The sequence below is a fragment of the Chaetodon trifascialis genome, chromosome 16 (genome assembly GCF_039877785.1).
Source record: "Chaetodon trifascialis isolate fChaTrf1 chromosome 16, fChaTrf1.hap1, whole genome shotgun sequence".
Lineage (NCBI taxonomy): Eukaryota > Metazoa > Chordata > Actinopteri > Chaetodontiformes > Chaetodontidae > Chaetodon > Chaetodon trifascialis.
The window spans coordinates 24,749,508-24,763,712 of NC_092071.1; the positions used below are offsets into that span (position 1 = coordinate 24,749,508).

Consider the following 14,205-nt stretch of genomic DNA (forward strand, 5'->3'; position numbering starts at 1 on the left):
TTTTTGACTGAGTTTGGTTTGTGGGGTCCTCCACGCTTGAGAAGTGCATGTGTGAGGTATGGTGAACTCGTATGATGAAATCTAACTAGTTTGTCCCCGTCTGGCTGCAAACCATTCATTTGCTATTACGTGGTAAAATATCCTAACATCAGCAGCTTTACTGACACGGTGACACTTGTTTCAGTGATGACACTGTAGTAGTGGCCCCACTGCTTCTTTCAGAAAAGATAGGTCTGTTTTTTCTATTTGGCATTCTCTTGTATAATAATTTGATATGAAGTGTTGAATCCTAAATTGCTGTGATCCAGGACGGACTATTAAAAGCTACCCACTCCCCAATAAGTTTCTTGATCCACAGTTCCACTGGTCTTCTGATACTTTACTCCCCGTGTTAGATTACAATGTATTCAGATATGCATAGAAGTCTTTAATTCTTATTTAACTAGGCAAACCAACTAAAAACAAGGAAGGATATTGGCATCGTTCATATCCATGCTGCACAGCAGTGCTATACCATTGAGCATCATCTCCAGTGGGGTGTTTGGCTCGTTAATGCCTTGCTCAGGGGCACTTTGAGCATAGTGTTTTCCAATCATCTCCCTTGTGCAACATTTTCTGGTCAGCATGACTAATTTGTTCTAGCAACACTTCTCTAAAACCTATTACATTTCTGCCTCCACCGTGACTGCCGTTGAACAGTTTACAAGTCATGGTTCATTATATATTTTGCTGTTGAGGGTCACGGTTCAGTGGAGCATCAGGAAACATACCTGTGAGTGAGTGAGCACATGTGTGTGACTACAAACACTAACGTCTTCTCTGCATTTGTACAACAGTGCGTGTTCCTAACATGTTGATGCTTGATGTTATTTTGTAGCCCTCTTCTCTAGTTTATCATTTCCTCTCTTAAGAAATAATCCTGTTTGACTCTGGTTTGTATTTGACTATTTTCACTTTAATTTTCACAACCCTTGCTTTCACTGGGAGGGATAAAAAGGCTACTTCGTTACATACTTTGTTGCAAAATCCATAATTTCTGTTAATAATATAATGTTTGAAGTGGTGCTGTTAATTGGGCAGAAATTTGATTCTTTCTGGTGTTTTTAATGAAATCTAATGTAACACTGGTGAGACCTTCAACCAAGTGGGTCATTGATCAGTATGAATGTTATATCAGTGTGTGTTGACCTTATAAAGTACAGGCCACTTGTCATGGGGGTTGCTGATGTAGCTTAACGCAGTTATCATAACAATAAATTTTCATGTCAGTTATAACTTCATTTCTTTTGTATGCAGTTATATAGAAATAACAATAGAGGTAATTTTGGGTCTGAGACATGCTCTATTCAGTGAGTTCTTTTATTGCAGTTTTACAATAATGGCTTTTATTTTGAGATTTAGACAGTGATTCATGTGCAGTGATGCTGTAATTGCAATTTTGATACATATTCTGTTCTTAGCTGACAGGGCATCAAAGCAAGATGATTCATTTTAGCTGAAAACATAGCTGGAGAAATTTTCCAGCTAGATAGATATAACAGACATTTTATAGAGCATAAATTACTTAAGAAATAGCTTGTGAATATTTTTGCCTAATTAAACACTGCCTTTTTTCATACCGCAGCAACATTTCTATTCAAAAACACTTGAAAAATACATGAAATTTCAAGTTGCCATGTCTTCCAACTCTTAGAGGCCATTGTATCAGGTGATTAGTGCCAGCAAACTGGCTCCCTACTCAGTCTATTCAATTTGGTATAGCAGATTAATGTGACTTCATTTAAATGATATAGAGGTTGAGAGGGAACTGTTTGGCCTTGTCTCAACAATTTGTTTACCTACAGAGTCTCAGTGTAACAGCCATCTTAGTGAACAGAGGCCCAAGCATGAATTCTAATTTATTTGGCTCTAAAATACTCTGTCTCATTGCATAAAGTACATAACAGACAGCTGGTGATTGAAAGCTGTTCAGTCTTTGTTGTGAATTTCAGTACTCTTTTGCTTTAAATTGGGTCTGTATGGGAGGAGGAGGGTATGGTTTATTCCTTAATAAAATATGACAAATTGTTCCATTTGTGGCTGCTGTAAGATTAAATACATTTTCCCAACAAGACTGTTCACATTTCCAAAGTAAGGTACTAGATAGAAGCAAATGAGCAAAGCTTATGTTACTGCCACATGCTTGGACAGCCTGCTGCAGCTGAAATAACACACTCTGTGGTGGAATAGATAATACACAACAACAATTTCAGATTCACTGCTGTGGTAACTTGAGAATTAGCCATATCTTAACAGACAGAGGGTATGAGTAGTTGTAGCTGCTTATCACTGATGCAAATCTTGATGACTTCAGCACATTTGTCACACAAGTTAAGCTGCTGCATTGGAATCTGAGCTAAGGTTTTGTATCAGTGGATGAATAAAAGGCAGACAAAATACAACAATTTACATTCCAGTAGTGAAGAAGACATATTAAGAGCAGCAGAGAAGCAGACTGCGTAACTTGCTTAAGGTGCATCAGTGGTTCTATTCAGTGGCCCAAACATACCTACTAGCAGAGTATAGTAACTACTCAAAGCCTTTTTCAAAAACTTCATCTGCAGCAGTCTTCAGCCAAGCTAGCAGCATGGCTGTATGGGTGGCACTTCTATACGTGCATTACTTTGTTCCAGACTGAAATATTTAAACATCTGTTGGTGGACTATCATGAATTTCTCAGTCCCCAAAGGACGAGTCTTTCTGACTTTGGTCATTCTGGCTTTTATTCTAGCACCACTATAAGGTCATTTCTGGTCTTGATGATATCTCAACAACTGTTGGATAGATTGCCATGAAAGTTAATATATCCTCCTGACTACCAGGAAAAAAAATATTGTCCAATCACAATCAGACAGATTGTGTTGTTAAGAGACAAAATTTGCTCAATAAAAAGTATTATGCACTTACTTTTCCTCTTCCCATAAAATGCGCTTGCACTGATGGACGCCATTTTCCTTAATAAGAAAGAGAAAGGTACCGAAGTCCAACTCCACATTTGGTATCATTAAAAAGCCCTAAATGTTCTCTGTAAGCAAAATGAGTTAATTCAGTAGAATGCAGTGGGTGGGAGATATTCAGGTTTACAAATGTCCTCCATAGAGGACAAATTTGAACTACTGGTAGTCAGGAGGATATTCATGTCCCCCACAGGATGAATTATAATAATTCCATCCATCCATCCATTATCTATACCGCCTATCCCTTTCGGGGTTGCGGGGGGCTGGAGCCTATCCCAGCTACAATGGGCGAGAGGCGGGGTACACCCTGAACCGGTCGCCAGCCGATTGCAGGGCCACATGAAAGGACAAACAAACATTCACACTCACACTCACACCTACGGACAATTTAGAGTCATCAATTAACCTAATGAGCATGTTTTTGGTCTGTGGGAGGAAGCCGGAGTGCCCGGAGAGAACCCACGCATGCACGGGAAGAACATGCAAACTTCACACAGAAAGGCCCCGCCTGACCCGGGGATCGAACCGGCAACCTTCTTGCTGTGAGGCACGCGCACTACCTGCTGTGCCACCGTGCAGCCCAAATTATAATAATTCAATCCTTTAATTTCTCTGCAGGCCAGAATTTTAATTTGTCAATTATTTTACTTTTATGTCCTTCTGACCAAATACCTGCAAAACGAATTACATTGGCATCAGCCTCAGGCGGACTTTGTGTTTAGTGCTAATTAGCAAATGTTAGCATGCTAACACTCTAGTTGGATGTCAGTTTTCGGTATTGACCTGCTGTTTTCCAGCTTTTGCGTCAGGTGTGTCTGACTAGTAAATAATCTGTTGCCATCTTTATTTTGCAATAGGGATGCTGCTTTTGCATCCATTAAGGATTAGTCATTCCATTCAAATTGCAAAATAATTTGATGACCTTGAGGATAACATAATACCTTTTCTATTAACTTGCAGTCACATTGTGCTAAATTTTGGTTTAATATGTTTTCAGAGCTTTCAGATGCCAAGTAAATTACATAAGGAGGAGTGTCAGGTTATATCCAAATAAATAGACAATACTGAAATAAGTAGTATTTGTTTAAATCAAACCAAATTGAAAACTTTGTGTCAACTGATTCTCCTGTCTCCTGTTACGCAACCAACCTCTTTCTTTTGTTTTCTTATGTACATGAAATCTCTTGCACTCTCAAAGGTCTCCTTGTTTGTCGTCGTCCTCAGTGTCCACGCACAGCCAGACATGATCTCTGACCCCAGCCTTAGATACTGACGCATTGTGTGCGGCTGAGCATCCATTGTGATTTCTTTCCGCATGTTCACTAATTATGCATAATGCATATGCTGCCAACCTCAGGCCTTGTCCCACACATACACAGAGCCGCAGACTCTTAGTGTGGAAAAAGTATCTAGCTCCAAGCTCAGTGCACAGTCACAGGCCTGTGACACAGGATGCTGTGACATTCCCCCGTAAACAATCCTGGCATTGACATGGGCATTGATTAGTGAGTTGCCAGGGTATTCTCACAATGGCCCAGCGGAGGATAATGAGATCAGATCGAGTTGTCATTCAGGACTTTTTTGGCAACAAATTGTATGAAACTTCTTGGATGCATTTAAGGAAGCCACATAGCTTAAAGTTTAGTTCACTGTATGATTGAAGTGTTGACGTTCACTAGTTTATTAGTTAGTTGGTACCTGAGTTCAGAGATCTGCGTCTAATATTTCCTGCCAGCAAAACTCTTCTTTTCCTGGAGATACAGTACAAAAATACAGCGATATTGGGAATTGTGGTGTAGCTGTACCTGTTGTAAGAGAGATACTCTGTATATGAAGAGTTTAGAGTGGCAGCATGTTTTAATGACTTTTCCAAAACCCCCAAAATGCTAAAGCTAGAATATAAGGAATGGATTAAACAGTGTTTGTCTGCTGTAATGTAAGCATAAGCTTTTACATATCTGGGTGACTAGCTTACTGCCTACAGTAGTACCCGAACCCAATGTTACTGCAGAGGCCAAGGAGCATAACATTTGCAAACAACAGAGCATAGAGCATCCACTGTGTGAGAGTGTGTCCTAGGTGGTAATTTATCAGCATTTGAGGTAAAGTTAGCAACTCTTTCAACACCGAAGTCATTAATTGAGACAATGTTATGTTTACCAAACTCATTGGTTAATTAGTTCTCGTTCTCAAATCCCTTTCTTTTGTTTGAGTCAAATATCTTATTTGAAACTGAGAAGCATAAGCATCTATACATGGGTATGTTAAAATAAAATAAGTAACATTTCCATTTATTTTAGTTCATTAAACATTATATGATAATACTATACCCTAATTCTAGGACTGGCAATAACATTGGTCTTGCTTGCATCCAGTGAAATAAGACCAGTGCTGCTCCACGACTTTCTGCCTTCAGCCGATGAGGATGCTGCACTTGCTGCCTGGGACGTGTTGCTTTTGCCTCAGTGTTTTGCATTATATCATGTATGTAGCCATTATATACACATTTAAGACCTCTTGACGGGGTTTGGTCTCATGGAAACATAAAAAAAATCAGCCAGACAGAGTTTTTAACCTGCTCACTGAGTTTAAATTATTTAGCTGGTTAACTATCTACATCTGACAAAGTAGTCAAACAGTTGTCATTTCGTCAGACAAAATTGACAGTAATAAGTCAGAAATCTTCTTTTGTTTACTTTTTTGTGAAGTCGGGGGCCTGTTTGTTTCTAAAATTACTTTGAAATTTAATGGTAATTGTACCACTGTTTTCATATCTTTCAGGCTGCACTCAGTTCATTCAGTTAAAATCATTCACCTCCCATCCAGTCCCCGTCACCTCAGGTGTCCCCCAGGGCTCTGTCCTGGGGCCCCTGCTGTTCATTATTTACCTTCTCCCCCTCTGTCACATTTTCCGCAAACATCATATTCACTTTCATTCCTGCGCGGATGACACCCAGCTCTACCTTTCAACCAAAACCAACTCCACACTCCCACCTCTGTCCTTCACCAACTGTCCCCTTGAAATAAAATCCTGGTTCACCTCAAACTTCCTTAAATTAAATTGCAGTAAAACAGAGCTTCTTTTAATAGGCACAAAATCTACATTAAACAAACTCCATAATTTCTCCATTTCCATCGATAATTCCTCCATCTTTCCCTCCCCTCAGGTCAAGAGTCTGGGCGTCATCCTCGACAGCACCCTCTCTTTCGCCTCCCATGTCAATAACATTACTCGGTCTGCCTACTTCCATCTTCGCAACATCAACCGGCTCCGTCCTTCTCTCACTCGTCTCTCCACTGCTGTTCTTGTTCACAGTCTGGTCACCTCCCGTTTAGATTATTGTAATTCTCTTCTCTTTGGCCTTCCACATAAAACCCTCCATAAATTACAACTGGTCCAAAACTCAGCCGCCCGTATCATCACACGCACCCCTTCAATCCATCACATCACACTTATTTTACAACAGCTCCATTGGCTCCCCATCACGTAACGCATCAACTACAAAATACTGCTTCTTACCTTCAAAGCTGTCCACAGTCTCGCCCCTCCATATCTTTCTGACCTCCTCCACATTGCTACACCTGCCCGCACTCTCAGATCCTCTTCCTCCATCCATCTCACTGTCCCCCCTGCCCGTCTTGTTACCATGGGGAGCAGAGCATTCAGCCGCTCTGCTCCCCAGCTCTGGAACTCACTCCCACCTGACCTCCGTAACACAGACTCACTACCACATTTCAAATCCAAACTCAAAACTCATCTGTTTAAACTAGCTTACTCCCTCTGATCACAGCTGCATTGCCTAATTTAAATTGTATTTTGCATTTTATCTTTATTGTTTCTTTTAATATTGTGTCTGTTTTTATGATTGATGGTGTAAGGTGACCTTGAGTGTCAGGAAAGGCGCCTATAAATAAAATGTATTATTATTATTATTATTATTATTATTGTTATCATAGTCTTATATTTGATTAAATGTTTATGTCCCTTCAGCATCTTTCCATTTCGGCTTCAGAGCTCACGAGGTGATGACATCACTGCTGTCAATTATTATTACACTTGTTAAAATGAATATGTGAGCAGCTGCGGTGTCCTGGGTTCAGGTTCAGTGAGTGACCTTTGTCACATGTCAACCCTCCCCTCTCTCTCCAGTGTCTTTTCTGTCTCTCTCTCCATAGCAATCTGATGAAGGCAGACAAGCAAAAAAAATTAATAAAGATGTGTCTCAAATGCATTATTAAAGCCATGCTAAGATTTAGATCATGACAGGGTCCTCATATCTGTGAACCACCTATGCTACAGCACTAGATGTACTGTTTTTCAATAAATGATCAATGTCAGCTATCTAATCTGTGAGTCTCCATGAGTCTACCATGCTATTAGAGGCTATACTCAATGGAGAGCTGACATTCAGCTGCTGCAAACACATTCTAGACAGTGGTTGTTCTCACTGTCACCCAACATGAGAAGAAGCTTATTGATACAGTTTGAAAACATAAAAACCAGTCTGTGTTGTTGTTTTGTTTTTACACAACTTTCTAAAACCATCACATAGGCCCATGTTTCAACTTTTTAAGTGACACCACAGTCTTTCTGGATTGTTTGACTGACTAAAGTAAAGATTAGCAAAATAGTTCCTGGGTTAAATTTGTTTCTTTTGTTCATATGTTCATAGCCTGAGACCAGACTTCCTGCCAGTCAGCATCTATAGCAACACCTAAATCTTTCTCCCAAGCTTGCTTGGTGGTTTCAGGGGTAAGAGGAGAATTGGATTTCAGGGCTCTATAAAAAACAGTAATGCATTTCTTACTAATCTGTAGAGACAGGGCTTTTTCCACACATGAAGAGGTGTTATTAGTCATTAAGGTGGTGTCTTTAAATATGAAATTTCAAATTTGTAGATATCTGTAGAAGTCACCTTGATTAAATAAGCCAAATTGCTGTTGCAGCTGCTGAAAGGATAGTAAAATCTGGCCTTTAAATAGATCACCTAATTTCTTTAGCCCATGGTTACATACTTTTACTTACTTTAAATCCCTGGTCCTCACAGCCTGGCAGGAAGTCTGGGTTATCAAGAATGGGAGTGAGAGGAGATGATTACTGAGCCTGGCCTTTTATAGAGCGAATGGATCTCCAGGCTCTGATGGTGCTGATGGTAACAGGGTTAGCACAGAGGTTTTCAACGAATTCAGGGTTATTCATAAACAACAGATTCAACAAGGGAAACTTCAACTGAGAGGATTCAGCATCATGCCAATTCGAGGCTGGATCACACTTGTACCAGCTTGCAATCACCCACAGGTGTGATGCCAGTTGGTAAAATCTAAGCTTGGGTACATCTAAACCTCCATCACTGCCTGCCATTTGAAGTTTTGTCATCTTCAGGCGGGGCTTCCTTTTGCTCCAGATGAAGGAGCTTAGCCAGCCTTCAAGCACCTTAATAACCTTGTTGGATAACAAAATAGGGATCATTTGCAGTGGGTATAACAGTCTGAGCAGAAGGTTCATTTTTATAAGAGCAACTCTACCCAGCCAGGAAAGAGGGAGAGAGGCGCAGCGGTCTAAATCTGCCCTTATAGACCAACGGAACGGGAAGGGCTCAGCCATACTAGGAACACATGTTCGCAACCCCAGAGTCATAGCCTCGGTTTTTGCAAAGTTAAATTTACATCCCGAAAAGATGCTGAATGACAAAATGACCTTAGGCAAGGAACAGAAATTTGGGGGTGTGATAAATGTATCAAAATGTCATCTGTGTATAAGGCAAATTTGTGTTCCCTTTCACCAATGAAGATGCCAGAAATTAAAGTGGTCTGCCTTACTGCTTGGGCCAGCAGCTCTATAGCAATATCAAAGAGCAGGGGGCTGAGGGGGTCGCCCTGCCTATTCCCACAGTGGAGGGGGAAGTTATCGGATCTCAGTCCGTTAGTCAGAACCGCTGCCATCGGAATCTTATACAGAACCCTAATCCAATTCAAAAAATTATCACCTTGGCCTAATTCCTCCAGAGCGTAGAACAAATATGACCACTTGACCCAGTCAAATGCCTTCTCGGCGTCGAGAGACGGCACGAGGGCCGGGTCCTTACAGTTCTGGGTTAGTTGGATGATGTTAAGGAACCTCCTTACATTGTCACAGGAGTTCCGGCCCTTGACAAAACCGGTTTGGTCCTTCTTGACAATATGGGGCAGCACCTTCTCTAGGTGTAAGGCCAAGATTTTGGAGAGCAGTTTTTGGTCAGAGTTAAGTAGGGCTATCGGCCTGTAAGAGGTGCAGCTATCCGGGCATTTTCCTTTTTTAAGGATGAGAGAAATGTTGGCCTCCCTAAGGGATTGAGGTAGGATCCCATTTTTAAAGGAATGATTAAGCATTGACAGCAGAGGGTCTAAAAGAATACTACTAAAGTCCTTATAAAATTCACTTCCAAATCCATCTGGCCCTTGGGCCTTACCAGACGGCATAGATTTCAAAGCAAGTAGCACTTCCTCTCTAGTAATTGGGGTATTTAGTTGTAATTTTTGATCCTCCGTAGATTTGGGGAGTCTCAAATCTGCAAAAAACTAATGCATAAGGGTCAGGGCATTGTCAGGCTGTTCGTAACTATATAGATTGGAATAAAATGATGCAAAGTGTTTATTAATCGTTCTGGTATCGAACGATCTAACCCCATCAGAATCAGTAATAGAAACTATATTTGAGAATCTGCCCTCTTCTTGACAAGATTAGCAAGATATCTTTCAGGTTTATCCCCAAACTCATATAGTTTTTGCAAATTTAAGGGACTGTTCAGAGTCCTGAATCCGAAAAGTGTTCAATGAGCGTGTGCAGATAATAGTTCCTTGAGCAAATCTAGACTAGTTATGTGACATTTCTAAAGTTCAGCTTGTTGAGATTCGAGAAGTTTTACACTGTTCATTCTTCCCATGTCCTTTGGATGCAACAACAGACATAATCAATGCGCAGGAGTATATTTTACATGTCTCCCAGAGGACAGAGGGATTATCTGTGGATGGTGAGTTGATAGAATAAAAAATCTTAAATTCTGAAGTGAAGTAGGAAATAAACATGTTATCTTTGAGAAGATAAGATTGAAATCTCCAGTGCCGTGACAATGCCCTGTCCTCAGCAAGAGAGTATACCAAATATACTAGCTTCACCCTACTGATTCAGTAGGGTGAAGCTGCCTCCACACATCAGAATATTCAATGTTATGACATATATTTGTGAGCATCCTCGATTGCTTAGATGGGGGAGAAATGTCAGATGGAAGTTTGTCACGGGAGGGATTAAGGTGACAATTGAAATCTCCTCCCACAAAAGAGTCCAGAGGCCCGTTCCATAAACACTGCTAAAGCCTTGGATCCTGGGTTAAATTTTAAACCCAACGTGTTTGGTATATTCTTTTTTACGGGGTAGCGTGGTCACATGTTCAGCATGACAGAGATTCGGTGTTTGGTGTTTTCTAAGAGGGAGCTCCAAGACCATTTCATTAAGGGCATTTTGTGGACAGTTGTCAAAATATGTGAAATACTTGTTTTTATTGGTCAAAGTGCAACATAGTGATTTAGATGCCATATTTTGCTCTGACTGGAACTAACTATAAGAAAAAAAGGAAAAAACAAACAAACCCAAACTAAGCAACAACATAAAAAAAATGGAGAGGATGGGGGGGCTAATCAGGGAGTTAGAAATTGTTATTTAGTGAAGTAACTGAGATGAACTGACTACTTTATAGATCAGGTTAGGAAAGACAGATTATACATGTAGTGTACACGTGTCCGCTTTTAGCTCTTATTGTTTTGTTCACACTGTAGTCTGATTTTTCTTTTTCCAGGCCAAGCTCCTCAGCTCCACAGCACTCTAAACCCCTGGGGCTCCAGACACCAAAGGCCCAATGAGGCAAAACTTCCCCTGGAGCACAGTTATCTAGTGGGTCACACTTGGTGTTCACAGAGACCGTTCATTGGACACCTGCTTTCCACCCCCCACCCCCCCATTCCCCCTTTCCCCCTTTCCCATCCTGCTAATAAGGTTGATGGGTGTCATGTTGTCAGAGTGTATTAAGGTCAAATTCACTTAAATGTGTCACAACAGGATGTCAATACCATATTTGTACAAGCAAGTAATCTTCATGTCTTCTTAGTCTGTTTACTATCATGAAAAGTCTCTTTTTACCATGATAATCTCTGAGTGAGATAAAACTTAGTTTAGTAACAGTTATTAAGGATCTGCTTCCAATCAGAGATGTCCACTTTGGAATTCCACTTTCCACAGGGGCTTCATGTAAGTTTTCTTTCTGTGGTGGTGTATCTTATCTTCCAAAACAGATTCTGAGACCAGCTCCATACTCCCCTTTCTTAGACTTTCAGCATGATTATCTGAAACTTTTTATGCTGCCCATTCATCCAAAAGAGCTCTATGAATGTAAAACCTTTATCACTTGTGTCTCATTCTCTGGAGCAGGACGGGTCTTCTAAGAAATTTCAAGGGTACAATTGGGTAGGTTTTTTATGGTTAACTTGAGGCTTACATTTGTGTCCAAAACACATTCAGTTACAGCATATTTGTTCATATAAGTATTTACTTAATATTACAGCAGCATTAACTTTATAAAAGTGTCGCCAAGGACCATTACTAAAAGCAAGCTTAAATATGCCTGATGGTCCACTGTGGTGGACAGCTGAATTTGGCGGTGCGTCGTGAAGTTGTCTGTCAGGGGCCTCCTGTATGGGACAGACACAGAGAAACCTGACTGTATTCATTTGTAGGCTGCTTGTAGCCCTCCATTTTGTATTTCTTTATAGTAAATTGCATTGAAAGATTAAGTTTAAGGAATAAGTCATGACAGTGTGACAGTGAGTGTCATGGAACTCAGCCGTCATTCATTTTGTTATTTACATATGTGCTTTTTCCACTGTCTTCCTGATGTCTTCTGTGAAAACAGTCTGTTTTTCTTGTGCTGCATCTGCAGAGGCATCACGGAGCCAGCAGTTGAAACAAGTGTGGCTCTGAACCAGCTTTCTGTGATTTTCTGAAACAATCTGTGAACCACGCCTTCTTAACACAGTGATTGGCCAGGTGTACGCAGTTTGAAACAAGGCAGGGTCAAACCACAATTTTTTACACAGCTGCTCACATCACTTTTTGTGTATACAACATTGTGCTGCACAGTGAATGCACTTTGAGAAGACACTGTCCAAAAGTGTTTGTTGTTATGCCTGTTTGCACAGTTCCTCATGGCTGGCCTAGATGAGGGTAGGCCTGTTGCCCCGCCCTTGAGTGTGGCCTTTGTACAACTGAGTTCATGTAAAGAATACGAAGACCTTCAGTGTCCCATTGTCCAGGCTAACATCCTCTTTTATTTATTTTTTTGCATCAATGAAAAGGATTGTTAACCAAGGTACATTGAATTAAGTTCTCACTTAAATTACCTCTGGAGTTTGCAGCCTCTTGATCCCTAGACAGTGATGGTACTGTTTCCTATGTTTGAATCCATGTCTGAAATGCCATGTGAGTAGTGTTTGCAGCCTGTGCAGTTCTGGTTTAACAGCCTTTGGTTTCATTGTAACAGAGCAGAGCAGTCAATGGCAGCAGTCAGAGCTTTTCTCTTCCTTGTCATTTGGCAGACAACATTAAACTGTCTGGTCAGTGAATTCTTTTTCCTATTGAAAGGACCAGAAGTCTTCCCTTGTCCTGCAGGCCTTAAACTCAAAGACATTTGTTTTTCAACGCCTTTTCAAAACAACTTGTAATACTTTGATTACTTTGTCTTTTCTTTGTGTGATACTGAGTTCAATTAACATCCTCTGGTTGTGCATGTTTCTTCACTTCCTAACATTAATTCAGTGATGAGCTCTATTAAAACATCCACTTTTCAGTACATGGGACATTCCAAAGGGATTGGATACCAAGCAGGTCTGAAATAGGCTTGCCCTTGATATTGTATGTACCAAGCTACTAAAACAAAAGCTCTGACGCCGACAAGGCTTGGTAAAAAGTTTATTAAGAAGTTTATTTGCTGAGGAAATTTAAGCTTTTTCCATTGCAATTTAAGGGCAAAATGCTGAGGAAACTATGGTGGATATGTACAGTTCACTCCACATCTGTGAAAAGAAATGTGGAAAAGTTGGGTTCACCATTGTGGAGATTGTCATCAGTGATAAGGCACTCTGAAGGTACTTTGTTGTTTGCCCCAGAAGAGGTCATTCTGTACTATCTTCTAACATCCCAGTGTATCAAACACAACAAATGCTTCATCATGTCAGCTTCTGTTGTGTTGTGAAATTAGCTTTCGTGTCATCCACTACGCCATGGAATTCTTTTTTTGTACATTGTGGATGATGCTATGACAGATGATGATTTTGTGAATAAGAATAGATCTGGAAGACTTGTTTTTGGCATATTTGTTAGCAAATCAACTTTGGCTTCCTGTTTGCTTCTTGGTCACCAGAAGAATGAAATTCCAACATTTTTTCACCCTGGTTTGGTCTACAAACTCAAGTCTGGTTCCAGACCTCCAAGTTGCTGCCCACAACTGCAATTTTTCAGTAATTCAAGTAAGTGTAGTGTTCCCATTTCTCCTTGTTGAAGAAATGGTTGAATTTGAGGATTGTGTGTGGGATTAAGAATGGGGATGTCTTCTTTCTACATAGCTAGCTAGCTGGCTAGCGACATTGCTGAAAAGTAGCAACTTAAAATCACCACAGAAATCAACAAGAATGAGGATGTGACTAGTACAGCTGCAGAGGTTTTTGTGAGATGACAGAAATAACAACTCAAGAATCATATTTCTTAGGTCATTGTGGAAAATGTGAACTGCTCCTTGCAGCTGGTACATGCAGCCACCATGTGAACTGAAAGTGACGTTGGCGGGACAGATGCATCACATGCTCCTCATTGGTTAGGGAAAAACAAGCAGACACAAAGCCAGGTTGAATGAATGATATGAAATATCTGTGTAGTCTGATTATCATGCTATTGCAACTCCTGAAACTGAACCTGTGTTCTCTCAAGGTTTTTGACTCTCCCCACTAGCCAGTCAAATGTTATTTACATTGATTGTCTGGCATTTTGTGCTGGGCACTAGGCATACAATCGGTAAACTAGTTATCCATGTGAGCGAGTGACCTGAAATGTCCTCCCAGTGTTTTATATTGTGGGGAGTTGGTCAGAGCTCTTGGAACTCAACCATGTGGACCAGTGGACTAAACA

General features: G+C 40.5%; 1 protein-coding gene across 1 annotated transcript in view; it reads left to right on the forward strand.

Moving 5' to 3' along the window:
* The window catches only part of arhgap32b (Rho GTPase activating protein 32b), a 150,112-nt gene that overhangs the window by 1,165 nt on the left and 134,742 nt on the right, over window positions 1-14,205 (forward strand). The window lies entirely within an intron of this gene.